General features: G+C 39.5%; 1 protein-coding gene across 2 annotated transcripts in view; it reads left to right on the plus strand.

Moving 5' to 3' along the window:
* The window catches only part of nck2a (NCK adaptor protein 2a), a 43,381-nt gene continuing 26,886 nt past the window's right edge, over window positions 1–16,495 (plus strand). Inside the window, exon 1 of one of the 2 annotated variants that reach the window (XM_084955027.1) lies at window positions 1–107. The gene's annotated coding sequence lies outside the window, so the exon portion shown is untranslated. Of the gene's footprint in view, window positions 303–16,495 lie in introns of both variants that reach the window. The other variant, XM_084955026.1, reaches the window with a different exon arrangement.

Here is a 16,495-nt window from a genome sequence, read left to right on the forward strand (position 1 = left end):
TCTTTTGAAAGCAAAGAGCGGAAGTTGGCAGCCCCGTAGACTGAGCTTGAAACGAGTGCTTGAGGTGGAGGCAGTCAGCCTGCGACGGAAAAAACAAGCGATAATAGGTCGGACACTTCATGCTCGGTTCTTGTTTTAAAAGAAAGAAAAATAGAGAAACCGGTGGTTATGTGGATGTAGGAGGTTATTTTCGCGTTTTTCGCGCGGGCTCCCTAACTTACAATTTGATTGGCGGGTTCTGGTTCGGGGTTTGTTGTTGAGCGTGTCGCTGTTTGCCCATTCTCACTGGAGTGAACACTAAGGTAAGCCTTGTAACCGCAAATGAACTGTGTTAAGTTGGTGCAGTTGGACTGGTTGCTTTGGCCATTTCAGTGCTGCTTAAACGACCGTTTTCAGTTAAATTTGCCCGGGAAAAATGTCATTACAAGCTGAGGTAAAAGTTGGGGTAAAGAAAAACGGCAGCTTGCTCGTGCCACTTTGTAGGTTTGACGCTGGGTCTTTGTCCACTCAGAGGTGGTTTCACTGGACGCTGTGTGCTACAGCCTCGGTTTTTCCTTGCGTTTGAGTGGTTGCTGTTAACGAGCCACACAAACAGTGATATTTTTCTTTTTTCATTTTTAGAGTCAGAACAAATGGTTTCCAATTTATCAACTTTACCATTTAGCATTTATTTTTGCGGGGCCACTTCTTAAAGGCCTGTAAGCGCAAGCTACTCAAGCAATCCTCAGGCAGGTCCTTTAGACTGTTTTCTCAGGCATCTGTTCTTGTTTGAGTAATTTCTCGCATTTATATCTCTGATTATTAAAACCCCACACACAATTTCCTGTCATTCTTTTTACATTTACAATGAACTGCGTTTGTCAGCAGGCCTATTTAAAAACGCAGTGGCTTACACAATGAACCACATTTGCCAAAACACCATAGACTGGCGACTGGTGCCACATGCCGAGATTGTCAATGTTGAATGTCTAGTGGCTTTTCATGGTAACTACACCGTGCGTCCTCCTCATCAATAGCAGCAGAGAATAGCATGCATTGTCTGTCTTGCTGTGGCACTTATTGTCCATAAGTAAAGTCCCTTTTATTCTAGAAGACGGGGGGGAATTTGCACTTGCATGCAAATGCAAGGACTGAGGTTATAAGAAAGCACAGTTTCTCTTTTTTCTTTTTTTCAACATGCAGGTACACTTGTGTGGCACACCTATTCTGCCGACACACCCTCTGACAAGAGCACCATGTTAGCTCTGAGTCTAGGACAAGGTTCACTCAGAAATGAACAGGTATGCCGTGTAGGCATGTGCAATAATGGAGCGACAAAGTGTGAATTGCATAAACTTCCATTACATCACAAAGCAAAGAGAGAACGCGAGTTTCAGTGCTTTGCATTTCCAGCATATCAGAAACATGACTAAAACTAGAAAGACTGCTAATGATACCGAGAAGTGCAGTAACTGCATGTACTCACTGGAAAGGTGAGCTTTTCGGGCTGACTTCACACTCAAGTAACATTTAGTATGAGTGTTGTAGATTATGTGGTGGTTCAGTTAAACCCTAAATTTGACCTGAAACTATTAGTTATGGGAATTACGGTGATCGGGTAATTTGGGTCTGATTCCACCTCACAGTGCATATTTGCTGCATTTCTTGATCCTCTATGATTGTAAGCTGAATATTATTGTATTTTTGATTGGCAGACAAAAAAAGCGGTATTAAAATAACTCACGCCATGCTTTTTTTTTTTTTCTCTTCAATTTTACGACTTATAAACAGTCATAACTGAAAAAGTAAAATAGAAGTGAGTCAGATAATTGTTGCAAACCTGCTGTATCCTGTTGCATGCATGCTTTTAAATGAGGTTTCGATCTAAGGCATATTTTATGTTTTATAGGTACATTTTGAAGGAATCATTGATTACCAAGTGTGTGCACATGTTAAGCAATTCTGTCATTTTAATGTAAAGGTGATTAAGTCAATTTTGCAGATGCTGCTTTTTTTCCCTCTTTAAAGTCTTTGTAAACCAATTATTTGGGACTTTTTTTTTTTTTTTTGGCTGGTTGCTCCAATTGCATCATTTAAAGCAGTCTTTCATTACCTCTCCTTTCAAGAATTTATAATTGACATGTTTCATTATAAGCTGGACTTGTAGAAGAGCCCTTTTCAAAATGACACACATTAAATTGTCTCCATGTGCTGCAGAGACTGAAACCAATGGTGCGTTCAGGCAGCCATCATCAATTAATAAAGTCAAACATTTTAAGAGTCAATCTGTGGGAACTTCCCCTTTAATAGTCTGCCAAGTGTTAAATGCTGGAGATGAACTGAAGCATTATTATTATTTTTTTTTTAACCAGTGTGTGATTCAGCATTGGGGTATTAAAACATGCATGGTTTTTCCTACCATAATGTGCCTAAGTGGATGAAGCAGCCTGGACAACAGGTAATGATTAACCTCATATCCAATCTGATAGAAAGAACAAACACTGGTGTTAATATATGACTTTGTTTGTTTCCACCTTGCATGAGCTTTGTCACTTGAAGTTGATATGAAGGCAGCTCGTAGCAAGTGTTGAACAAAATATTCTGGACGTCAGATGAGGCGGTATTGTATAAACGTTTGGTGCCGATTTAGAGAAAATAATATAATATGAATATTTCTTAGTATATGTGATGTTGATATATACAAGCATGTAGATCGCCCTTGCATTTAGTGACAAATTGCTATTTTTCGTCTGCATGTCTTAACTTCCACTATCAAACTTGGAACATGTGCACGTTTGTCATTTGAGCTGCATTTATTTTCTTCTTACATATGAGATACTAATCCAAATCCTCTTTCTTCTGTGTATTTGATTGCACTTTTATGAGCTGTGACTAATTACTCTGCTCGTCTTTCTTGTATATGCCTAATGGGCCTTTAAAAAAAAAAAAATCCCTTGCATACTGCCGCGCTGTGCCCACACAATATTTTGTTCCTCTGTTGTTTTGAGTGGAAGCCAGTGGAAAATGACTTTGTTCCGAGCAAGAGATGCTTTGCTTCTTTCTCATTTTGCTGATTTATGTGATTTGTACTTGAAGTGGTCTTTTTTTTCTCTCTTTTTTTTTAAGAGAAGAAGGCGCTGAGTCGATCATATGCGATCTTAAATTGTCTGTAATGTAGCAATGAATCATTTATAGTCTAATAACATAAGTGGTAGTTAAATGATTTAAGATTTCGAGTGCAGGGGAAATATATCTTTATTTTTATGCCTGCTGTGAGAAAAGGGTTCTAAAGCCTATTGCATCATCCCCTTTTATTTTATGACCTATATTACATGGACTGTCTCTTGGAGAGTGAGGGTAATTTTATTTAGACTTTCTTCACATTGTCTAGAACGTTGTGAAGAAAGTGTAAGACGCAGGTTTCTGTGTAGACCTCCCAAACAAAATAATAGTAATTAGAGCAGGGCGATATGACCAAAAATATTTATCACGAAATAAATTTGAAAATTTGCTATAACGATATAACTTTCCCTGCTGACAGTTTAACCAAAAGGCATTTTTTCTAGTGGAAATTGGCCGACATATCCTCACCATAACTAGGGATGGGTATCGTTTAGGTTTTATCCGATACCAGTACCAAACCGGCACTTTTGAAACGGTGCCGGTGCTCGAACCGGTGCTTAAAGAATGGAGAACACAAAATTGGTCCAAAAACCTCTCATGTTTAGCTGTTTTTTTTTTTTTTTTTGTAAAAAGATAACAATGTTAGCCTTTTCTGCAGCTATAGGGCATATATGGTATTACTCTTGGCTGGAAGCAGTGCTTAAACAATGGAAAAAAAAAACACAAACTTTGTCCAAAAACCTCTCATGTTTAGCTGTTTTCCACTTTTTCTTTGGTCATTTTAGCCTTTTTGGCCAGGGTGAAGGGAGTATCTGCCATCAAACAAGAAGACAGCCGCATGTAACTACGACGGTGTTTGCTAGTTCACCTTACATGCATTAATTTAATAATGTGGTTAGCCTACTCAACGTAAATTACACACGGACAACATTAAGCTACTCACGCAGAGGAGAACGGCTACTGCTTCCGTCATCATTTGTGCTAGACTGGCAGGGCTAGGGGCCAGGACTCTCCTCTTCGGGTTTTTGGGGGATGTTGCTAACTCCGGGTCCGATAACAGGCACCACATCCGCAGTAGATGTGCTCGGTGTGAGGTCTCGCAGCAAGCTATCAAATACGGTGCATTTCTCGGCTTTTAACAAAACGCTATGCGTCGCCAGGTGTTTCATCAGATTCGAGGAGTTACCTCCTTTGCACAGTATCAGCTTAAAGCACTTGTTGCAGGCTGCTGAGTTTGCATCTTTTGCTGTGAAGTACAGCCAGACTTTGACCGCTTCGCCTTGGGCATTTTTAATCTGTAGCTCTGCTCTAAAAGAACGTACGTACCTGGGCCCGCCTACTACGCTTGCAAAGGTAAAATGATTGGCTGGAATCCAAAGTGTATGACATTTCAGGAAAATGCACCGAAATGTGCGCTGCATTTCGGTCTGGTTACTACCGTTTATGTCAGAACCGGTGCCCATCCCTAACCATAACCATGCATAATATCCACAAAACTTAAAAAGGGGTTATACACACACAATACGGTAATATTATGTTGAAGCACAGTATGTGTCACTCCGTGAGGCTCCTGACTACGATAGCCGTAATGCTCCGACAATCCATCAAGCGGTGCGGCTTCGTAGCTTAGCAAAGTAGTACTAAAACATTTGACAGATTTTTGAGCACCGTGTACCACATAAAATCGTTTCAAGGTCAGTAAACACAACCAGAATTCGTACATAAGGCACACGGAATCATAAGGGTTACTGTCGATTTTCAGAAAAATCAAAGGATTGAATTTAAGTGTGCCGTATTTTCCAAAAAACATGGTAATAACGACGGCCCGCTAGCATGCGCTACCAAAAATAGTGCTTTGTTGTGTATCTGACGGACGAAAGCTAAACCAGTTCCACACCACTGAAGTTGCAGCATTTTTACAAACCAATTCTGGTTCATCAGTTTCATTCAATGATCCGCTTTCGCCATTCTCATTCTCCGTCGCCGCCATGCTTTTTCCGCCATGTGCGTATGAAAACAAAGGCACTGCGCATGTGCGTTTTACCCATATTCTATCGCGATATTTCATTTTCTTATCATTGCCCAAGATTATACCGGTATTGCCGTGAACGGTATGATATGGCCCAGCCCTAATAGAAATTTATTTCCAGCAATATTTTCAGGAGCCTACAGCAGGGGGGAAACATCCATGGAAAATGATTTTTTTTTTTTTTCATGTGGAAAGCATAACATTTTGTGTCCCTCAGGGAAAAGGCTTACTAGGAGTGAAGAAGGAATTAATAAATGCTGTGAGAAGACACTGAGCAATGCTACTGAAGAGAATCATGATGGAAGCAAGATGAAGGCCATCTCATTGTCATTGTAATCATCTGTAATCTGGGGAGTAGTTATCCATTAAACTGACAGTACATGCAGTTATGACTTCTGTGACTCTGTGATGTAAGAGAAGAAAGTTGATTCATGCTGCTGTGTAAACTGGCTCAGGAAGGTTACCATGGTGCTGTGTGTGTGTGTGTGTGTGTGTGTGTGTGGTCTTGTTGGTGAAATATAATCTTCATTTAGGTTTTGTTTGTTTTTAAAGTGGGTGTTATTTCCTTCAAACCACGTCACTGTAGCCCATCAATGTTTTTTTCCCTTCTCTTCTGTTTTTTTTTAATGTTATTATCAACATGGCTCTGGGATGGAAATGTCAGCCGGTCACTTTAGCGCAATGTGGTTTATTTGAACAAATATTGAAAAATGGAAAGTTAAGTTATGCACAAATATTGTTAGTGTATAAAGCAGGGCTCGCAAAATCGCTAGCCCGACGTCCCGGGGCTAGCGATTTTTCCAGTCGGGCTACCAAAATCTATCTCTGCCCTGCCCGTCGGGCTATCATAGGAAGGAAAAATATATGTCAATGCTTTTGCATTCTTTCGAAAATGTAGCTGGGTAATTATGTCATTGGCATCGGTGAGCCACTGTCAATATGTGACATATTGAAATTTGAATTTGCGCTTGTTTTTTGCTTTCACTTTGCAATCGCGCGAACTGTGTATAGAGAGCGACAGCACTGATTGGTGAGTGATGATAATTTGCGCACCAATTCCTCTGACATCGTCTTATCACTCATTAGCTTACTATTCAAACATGACAAGTGAAATCTCCCGCAGCAAGCTTAAACATGTGAGAGGTTGATCGCGCAGAGAATCGCTGACCGTTATGTGAGTACGTGTGTAAAAGCAGCAGGATATATATTTTAGTTCTGCTGAGCCGAATAAGACAGGTCAGGGTGAAGAAGTGACCACAAAACGGAAAAGTTATGACAAATCAGACTATAAGGCAAAAAGAAAGTGCAGCTTTATGGTTTCATGGACAAAAGAATTTCCGTGGCTGCAATATGACGAGCTGTGCGTGCGCATTCGCTGTCAAAATAAAAAAAACGCGCACAAGATGAGAAATGCGCACAAGATAAGAAGGTGCAACGCGTGTTTGCGTACATAAGATTTTCTGGAGGAGGACAGACATTTGTTTAGAACTCTTAAAGAAGAAAGAGGCTTAAAGAGGCTCCTTTAAGCAATTACTTTGGTGTTCCTCCACCTCCAAAGAAATGTCAGAAGGAGTCCGAACCACAAAAGAAGCGCGTATTCTCGGAAAAGTGGTTGCAGGAGGTGAGCTGACTTCAAACAAATGATGAACGCACAGAGATGTGGTGCAGAATGTGCCGTGAAAATCCCACTCTAGCGGACAAAAACAGTGCCTTTTATATGGACGCAAACGCGCGTTGCAACTTATTATCTGGTGCGCGTCTTTTATTTTGACAGCGAATGCGCACATGCGGACTACTTATGTGCACCCGTGTAAATAACATAATGTTCTGCCGGATGTGTTGTTGGTTTTCCCTCGATTTCTGAGTCGACAAGCGCCTTTGTTACTGGGACCAGTCATTTTAAGAAAGGCCCCCATTAGAACCCATGAGAAATGCAAGAAATGCATCATTGCTCAGTCTGCAATATCTTTCCCAGAACAAACACCAATTGCAAATAACGTACTAAAAATAAACCTGAAAATCAGTTTAAAACAGCGTACTATGTTGCAAAGAGTGAACTACCACTGGCAAAATTTAGCAGTCTTTGCAAACTTCAAAAAGCAAATGGCCTCGATCTTGGTTCCACTTGCCTCTTACCTGTGACTTCAGTAGAAATTTCAAATTCAGGATCTGACACAGACTGATTCATGTCCTACACAGTTCTTACAAGTTCATAGAAATTTCTGTTCAATTAGAACCAAGTGTTTGAGTTGATGATTGTAATTTTTATACAATGTTGTAATTTGTGTTTTAACAATTTTTTGATTAATGTTTTGTTTGTTACAATATTATATTTTAATGTATAATATTGTAAAGGAAACAAAACAGGAAACAAAACATCAATCAAAAAATTGCTCTTTTTTTATTCGGGCTTCTTAAATTTATTTTGGGCTACCAAAAACTGAAGAGTCCCTGCCCGAAGGGCTACCAGAGATTTTGAAATTTTGCGAGCCCTGTAAAGTGATCATCATAAGAATCATAAGAATTTCCCCTTCCTTATCCTAGTGTGCTACATCTGGTCCGAGGTGTTGCTTATTCTGTGCAATGATTTTTTTTAAACATGATTTTTCACAGTGTAGTGATTTGCACATTTGCCTAACAAGCAAAAGATCCCTGGTTTGATGCCGGGAGGAGACACAAATCCCTTGGGGGTGTCATCGGGAAGGGCATCCGGCATAAAAATCTGCCAAATCAAATACACGGACAGATCCACGGAGGTGATCGTTTGTCACTAAGGCAGCAGCTGAAAAGTAGCTTTTCTTTTCAAGACCGACTTAATATTTATTCAGCATAACCTAAAATTAGTGACTGAGCCCATAAACTCTGTAGAAAAGCTTTTACAGAGGTCAGGGATGAAAAACCCTTTCCCATAGACTTTTATAGAACCATAAATCTCTTTGTAACTGGAGCTATCACCATCTGGTGTCTTCCAGATAGATGCAGATTGTTAGGGTCTTCCGCATTGGCTTTATTTCACCAACATGGAAGCTGTGTCTGTTTTATACTGTTTATGGCTGTGGTAGGCCCAGCAAACAATAGAGATCCTGCACTTGACGGTTAATGTTGCATGCAGTTGTGGGTGAACCATGTGAGAAATCCTAAGCAATTCAGAGATAAAGGCAACTGTTAAAGTTCCTTTAACAGGTTCAACTTTATAAACTTTGACACAAAATACATCTACACCAAGTAAAGTGTATATGTATCTTACTGATTAAAACTCTTCTTTAGTAATCTTAGCTGCACCTGGAAAAAAATGTGAGAGTTTCAACTTTGAGTTTTATAGCTAAACTGAATGTTTAAAATGTATTGGTCTATCGTGGTTATTATTTCTTCTCTTTGGAAGCCAAAATGTAGACATTCATTCCTCTCTTTCTGTTAATCTGATGGCATCTGAACATGTCTGCTTCAATCCCATTGGCAATTTAAGACTCCAGTCACACGGGCCTTGACTTCTAAAAAGTATAACAGAATGAGTGATTGGCCGCTGTAAGTGTCTGTAACAGTATAACCTAGGCACGAGGCTTTATTCTAACAGATCTAGTAACATTTATATCTCATCATCAAGATAGAATGATTCTTTGTTAACAGGTAGGTGTGTACCTACTAAGGTTGGGTAATATGTAAAAATTTTCCAACTGAATAGGAAGTCCACTAACCGACGATAGGCAATATAATTGCGAAGGTGACTTTTTGATAGGTGGAGCAATGTAATCATGCACACACTGATTTGCGTGTTTAGAATTTATACATATAATTTTATATATTATTTATGGCAGCACGGTGGTTAGCACTGTTGCCTCACAGCAAGAAGGTCCTGAGTTCAATTCCACCATCAGGTCTTTCTGTGTGGAGTTTGCATGTTCTCCCCGTGTTTGTGTGGGTTCCCTCCGGGTACTCCGGCTTCCTCCCATCGTCCAAAGACATGCAGCTTGTGGGGATAGGTTAATTGGATAATCCAAATTGCCACTAGGTGTGAATGTGCGAGTGAATGTGAGCGCGAATGGTTGTCTGTCCCTGTGTGTTGGCCCTGCGACAGACTGGCGACCTGTCCAGGGTGTACCCTGCCTCTCGCCCTATGACAGCTGGGATAGGCTCCAGCGCCCCCCGCGACCCTGAAAAAGGATAAGCGGAAGCGAGTGGATGGAATTTATACGCTTTGTTTGGAGGGAATATTTGACCTTCTTTTCTTGTTTGTTTCAGCAATAATATAGCTACTTTTTGGATTATTTGTTTATTCATTTATTTTATTTATTTATGTTATTTGTTGTTTTTTTTGTGTGTGTGTGTACTGCCTTCTTTCTTTTATGAGTTTGAGTAAATGAATCGCTGCATTTGGGCGCACTCTGAGAAGGGTGCATTTGTTCGCAGCTGGAAGAGCGTGCTGTTAAAATAGCGCTATTATTTATTTATTTTTTTCCCGTTGACTGCTTCTCTTAGCTTCTACCAACATTATTAGCAAACTTACTCATGGGCACATGGATGGATGGATGGATGGATGGATGGATAGATAGATGAATAAATTGCTCTTGTAAAAATGATTGGTGAAAGGCTCGGCCTATCGTTGATATATTCGTCTAATCCCCTAAACTTAGTACCTACCTGTAAGAGAAGTGTCTGCTACAGCTGAAGGTCTCAGCTCACTAAAAGGAAAAAAGCTCACTGTTTTCTCAAAATGCCATAAACGGCAATAATACCTGTAGAGGATTAAAAAAAACAAAAACCCCGCAACAAAACAAAAAGCCCTTTGGAGTGACAAACAGACTACTTCTTTCTGCACAGAGGATGGTGTCGGAACATCAGGCTTTTTCCACATTTCACCACCAGCCCAGGTCCATAAACATCACAGAGCACAAGAGAGTTTGTGTGACTTAAACGCTCACACAGACCTCTCCAAAACCAACAAACACCTTTCATGTTGTTTGTTCTGTTAAATTGTTAACTGAGTACATTTGATGCATTGGGTCCTAGTCTATATAAATAAGACTTAAAGTCTTTACTGTAATGAAGATGGGTCAGATTAATGACCAGTGTATATAGTATTATCTGAAGTCTGTTTTTTGCTTTATGCTGTTTTAAGTTTTGTCCAGAGTTTACTTTATAACTACAACATCAGACTTTCATGCCTGTAGCACTACATCTTTATTTATATTACTTTATGATAGGCTAACAAAGCCATGAGAAACATCACCTGTTGAAACATCAGCATCTAAACATTTAGTGTCTAGTGGACACCACACCCTAGGCTGTCGCTTTTGGCTTCTTTTTTTTTTTTTTTTTTTGATGACTTTACTCAGTAGTTTAGACTTTCTGTTGTCTTTCCTGTGTTCCTCTTTTGTTCCTTGAGTTTGTCTAGTCTCTCCTTCTTGTCCTTCATTTCTGTCATCACCTCCCAGCTCCATCCCCTTCCACCCGGTTCGAGTTCCTAATTCATGCCCAACAACTGATCTAACAGTCTGTTGGCTTCAGTGTCCTTGTGTCACCACTGGGCATCAGGCCTAATCCTGCTCTGTGATGAAAGGGAGGTGGCAGGGGTGAGTGCTGGAGGGAGGGGAGGCTGTGAAAGTGTAAAGCTGGTTAGAGTACGATTGCACAGTTTCTCAGTCTTGCATTCTCTTATCCACAGAGTCAAAACTACACACTTTTTAATCTGCAGTTTGAGGTTAAGACCTGAGATGCAAGTTTGAGTGCAAGTTAGGGACATTATATTGTATTTTAAAAACAGAAGAGAAGACGGCATATTTCTGCAGACAGCTATCGAGTTTGAGGCAATACGTTGGCAGGTTTTCTTACTGAAATGATGGGTATAGATGGAGATTTGAGGGTTGGGAGATGTAAAGCTTCTGAGGTCTTCAGGGAGATTACCCATGCAGACTATGATTTCAGCTTCGCTTCACTCTGTGGAGAAATATGACCTTAAATTTATAAACCTTCCGGTGAACTGCTCATTAAACAGTAATCAAGAGTCCACTGCTGTCCCACACGTTCCTTAAGCAGGTATGGGGTTCAGATTGCATAGCAGAAAATTGCTACTTGGGCTGTGGAGAGAGAATCTGAGCGAGGGTGAAACCCAACACTTTACTGTAAGAGTTTAAAACTTTGGACAAAAGTTTGACATCTTACTTTGAGTGCAAATAATGACATAAATAAAAAGTCACATTTTATGTTTTATATCAATATTTGTGCATCTCTAAAATTTCATTAGATTGATCAAAAGTGAAAATAACTATAAGTACACCAAAAAAATTAATAATCAAATACTGATGCGCCCTTTACCCCTTATGTCTCAGATTAGAAAGAATTTAAAAGACTAATTAAAGGCCACAGCGCCATCTTATTCAGACCATTTGCATGACTTCGACATCTAAAAGTTGTGAAATGAAGAGAAATTTATATGGCTCATGGAAAAACTTGAACTTTTTGTTAGTTTATTCCATCCTGTTGTTTTTCTGCGGAGGCTTCGACAGGCCCTTCATGCTCTAATTGATTTAATTAAGTGAACGTTTTCCCCTTTGGCTGTACTGATGCAGAAACAGGCGGCGTGCAGACAGAGCATGAGGGCTTTGCTTATCTGTATTTCACAGAAAAATCCAAGTTCCCCTCCGAGCATCGCAGCCCACGTTACTCCCATCCCTCTGCGGTTCAGCCTCATTAACAAGCTCTCACCATTCCTATGGACGCTGTGAAAGGCACTCGCACTCTAGTAAACATTATGATTCATATTTGTGATTAGTTTTTCTGAATGGATGAGTTATTCCGCATAGGGCGCACATTCTGCAATGGAGAGACATCGGCTATGTTTTTATGAGGTAATCTTGTCACTTGGATTTGTTTTGTTTTTTGTTTTTTTTAATGTTAAATATAAAATTAAACAAGCTAAATAATATTTAAAAAAAAAGAGATAACAATAGCCCTATGGAACATTTGGGACGATGTTTACTTTTCTTTATTATTGATTTTACCCTCTTGTTTACGCAAAATTACTCAAGCATTGATAACTCTAATGTTGGCCTGAGGAACATGCACACATGTACTACCTCAAATGCCAAATGATGTTTTACCAGTTGTTCTTTATTCCTGCCAGTAATGAACTTCAGCCGGGACTAACATATAGGCTCTTCACTCGATCTGCCCTTGCTCTAACCTCAGTGTGAATGCATCTTGACCTGCCATTCAGATTTGCCACTGCAGCTGCTGCGTTCTTTGATTGCTAAATTACATGCCTCTCACTGTTACAGGTTGGAATGACGTGTCCAGTAATTTTGCTAATTGGCTAAACTCATCAAAACCTAGTAAGATTAATTTGAAAAATGGGAGCAATCTGATTTGGAAAAAAAATACTCATGACCTTCAATGTTTTGACAATTTAGGAAAAAAAATGTTCTTTCAAGCCAATGAAGACTTGGGGAAGTCACTCGTTTATGGCTTAAACCAAGTTTAAGAAGCAATTCTCAGTAAGTAACAGATTGAACATTGATATGCATTGTTCATTGTTAATACTGTTAATCTTGGAGTTGCTTGTAGTCAGATTTTGTTATTTTTGCTGATACATATACGAGCTGCTTTCCCGTTTCCAATCTTCCAGAGGTAATAGACTGCAGGCTGTAGCCTTATATTCAGCTAAAAACATGACTGTGTTTTCAGTTGTAGGCTGAAAATGAAATGAAAATATTTCCTCTTACAAATGGGATGATTTGAATTGGATAATAGGAAATTGTTTTTATTTTTTTTCTGACTGAAAATTGACCCAACATTCCCAAAAGATCCACTGCCCTACCAGTGCAAACAATCTAGCTGTTTGCTTTGCCTCAGTTTTGTGAGTCAGTTAAGCTTTCATTCATCTTTCAGAGTTTATCAGCTGAATATTTCTGATAAGGGGCACACACTACCTCTGAGTGCAAATGTTGATAACTGTGTCAGTTTAGTTTGTCTAGTACATACAATGGTATGTTATAGTGTTAGATTAATTTGCATGTATAAAAAAAACAACAACAACAAAAAACCCCACTGATTTTACTTTGCAAGGTTGCATCAACCTCCTCATACCACAGAGGGACTGCTTTACACACATACATCCATACTCAGGTTTATGAGTATGGATGATGGAACCAGCTATCACTGCATCTCTCCAATTTAGATCTTAATGCATTAAAAAGCCCTTGCCTTATCCACATCACTGTGTGTGTGTTTTTTTTTTTTGTTTTTTTTTTGTTTTGTTTTTTGTTCTGAAGAGCCTAGTTCACATCATTTTTCTTATTAAACTCCAAATGTTTATGATATTGTGATTCCGAGGTAAAATCACATGTAGTTCTCTTCAGCAAAATATAATTACAAATTTTATTCGGTATCATTTACCAATAACATACACAGGAAGCAGTGGTCTGTCGTGTGTGGGTGTACCAGCCTTGTATAGTGAGACCGTGTGTCTCCCTGAACCCCAAAAAATGTTATATTGCAAAGTTTTTCTCTCTCTCTTTTGTAAATTTGTGGTATTGTTCTTCTGAGTTTGTATGAATTTGTAATCCTGAATAGTCAATATCTTTCTCAGAAATTCCTGACTCCTATATTTTCTAAGGGTTTTTGCTCTGCCATTCAAAAATGCAGTCAAACCTAACATGCGGCCCTTGCAATACAGATACACAAGTTCAGCATCTTCAGCTCTGAACTGTGTAATGAAGGACAAACTGCGGAAGTTCAGGGACTTGAGATGAGCCTAACTGATCTGAGACTGTTCTGTGTTCTGGACTGCAGTTTTTCCGGTTTACACGTCTTTGAGATAAGCATAGATGCAAACCTAGATCAGCAAAACCAGCCTGTTTCACAATTTATTAGATTTAAAATAATGCACTCGTAGCCATCTGTGCACCAAGGGCATGCAGTGCAGCTTGCCCCACTGCCCAGCTGCTTATCTTAAAGGGTTTTATTGAATTCTCATCAGTATGACTTTGAGAGGAAGTTTGTCGATAGCTTGTGACTTTAGTCTGCAGAGAATCGGGTAATTTCCCACAAGATGATTCAGAAATCCTTGAGATTAAGGGAAATCCCCACACTACAGAAAAGAAAAAGAAAGTAAGAGCAGACAGTGTGCATTTGCTGGGGCATGCATTATGGGAGGGATTATATGGATGGAATTCAACTCTTGTGAAAACGTGCCACCCGCTCCACAGCTTATACAATACAGGAGCTAAACATTGTTGTCACAGTTACATGGTGAAGAAAACAAGAAATAACACAGAACATCTATATGCAGCTGCAGGTTTTAGCTGCAAGTCGGTTAATGTTATATAGCCCAAACTGGCAGCCCTTTAGTTCCATTAGCATTAGAGATGTTTTCATTAAATGTTAGACACCAACCTTAGCCTTGCCTGAAAACCTCAATTATTACAAACTGCTGAGCAGTGTTTTGCAGCCTGATGTGCCTCTGAACATGGGCTACGCCATTAATCGAATAAATTGATTAATTAACACCATTAGTCAAATGACCCAGTTTTATCTTGATTTGTATGAAATATTTAATAGACCGATCGTGCTGCTGCTACTGAATATTTATGATCTATGCAGTAATTGGATTACAACTGTTGTCTAGTGGCCTACTAACTTTATTTGACTTGTATTTTCCCAGGCTTGTATCACAGTTCTGTGTGATGTAAGAGCTGCAGAGACAGCCTCTCTGAACTTCAGTCAAAAGCAGTCACAGCTACCGTCTGCGTGACAGTTTGGCTCACCAAGACATAACTTGGAGCCCATGAAATCTGTTCAAGGACAGACTAATGCTTTGGAATAACTCCAGTTGGATATTTTTGCTTTTAAGGAAGGTTACCATCTGAAATCACCAGATCATGTACTTGTTAAAATCTAGGCTTTAAAGATATGTTGTTGTCTTGTATTTGTCTTCAAATATACTGCTGCGTGCTTGGGAGTTGATTCAGTTGCTGGTAGCAATATGATAGGCATCCCCTAATCCATTTGTGCTCTCTCTCTCTTAGCCTCTCTCACACGCATGGCTACAGCTGAAGGAAATCCTTCTTTATTTATGAGATGTAAGGCTCAGAATGCCACAGGGGTCTCCGGAGAATTAAATACTGCACACATTCTGTTTTTCCGCTGTTGAGTGTCTCTTTGTTGCTTTCACATGGACACAGTCATATACACTTGCTACAGGACATCTATTCACCCAGTCTGCTGTTTTTTGGGTTGGCAGAGCTACAGTTGTTAGAACGCGACCTTGGGAGGGCAGAAAGAGCTGCTGGCAGATGTGTGTACGGTGCTTCACTGTTTTATGTGGAAGAAATTATATCATCTGCATGTCGTGGAAGCAGAAATGGCATCCGGTGCTCAGGCCACACTAAATCGGCACTGAAGTGTAGTGTAAAATGTCAAGCTATGGATGCCTGTGGTGCAGAAAACCATATAATATGAGCAGATGGTGTGATGTATTTAAATTGTTTACGTTACCAGCAAAAAGAAGTGGCCAGCAAGGAGAACACACTGATGGCATGAAATGGCACATTTCCAGCTTTATCTACCCTCAAACATAGAGAATATACAGCACCACTGTAACTTAGTTGGCTGATTTTAAAACATGGCTGCTAAGAACTGAACTGGACCTTGTCTGTATATTAAAAGGCTTTGTAGCTTTGAGGTATTGACACTTTCATTTTTACCACACTGTTCTGGTGTTTTTCATGGGTATGACGCCAAAACAGTTATGTAATACAGACAAATAAACATGTGAAAGAAAGAGAAGCTTTAACAACTTTCTTTTGAAGCTTGTTAAAGAGTTCCCAAGTGTCTTGGAAAATGTAGATAAATATAGATCATGGAACATCCTTGGGCAGGGAAAATGAATAACATGGTAAACTGTCCTGGAAAATGTTTTCTTCAAATGCGGTGAGCATTAGTGCACAGAGCAGACGCATGGGAATGTAGGTGGAGTATGCAAAATCTTTGTTTTTGTTTTTATATGCTGATAATTAAGCAAAGATCAAGGCTCAGATTTAAAAAAGAAAGACAAAACAAAAAAAATCCCAGATTCTGATGCTAATGCCACAATCACAATTTCAGAAGCCTAAAATAATTTCACTACATGCTGTAAATTCCATTTATTCTCCCATGCTTTCCGGAGAAAGAGAGGCTTTATGGTGTGTTGACTCTGAGACCTTTTTTGCTGGATTGTTTTTGATTGTTGTGAGGTTGGAGGAAAAGAAACGAGCCCCCTGAGTAAAGGAAACAAATGTATGCACTCAAAGTCTGATGACACGGTCGTTTACAGTGATATTAGTTAGGAGATCTGCTTAATGAAGACTTAGGCACATACTATTTTAAAAA

Source organism: Perissodus microlepis, chromosome 16 (assembly GCF_051167445.1).
Source record: "Perissodus microlepis isolate ML-2025 ecotype Zambia chromosome 16, ASM5116744v1, whole genome shotgun sequence".
NCBI classification, from domain to species: domain Eukaryota; kingdom Metazoa; phylum Chordata; class Actinopteri; order Cichliformes; family Cichlidae; genus Perissodus; species Perissodus microlepis.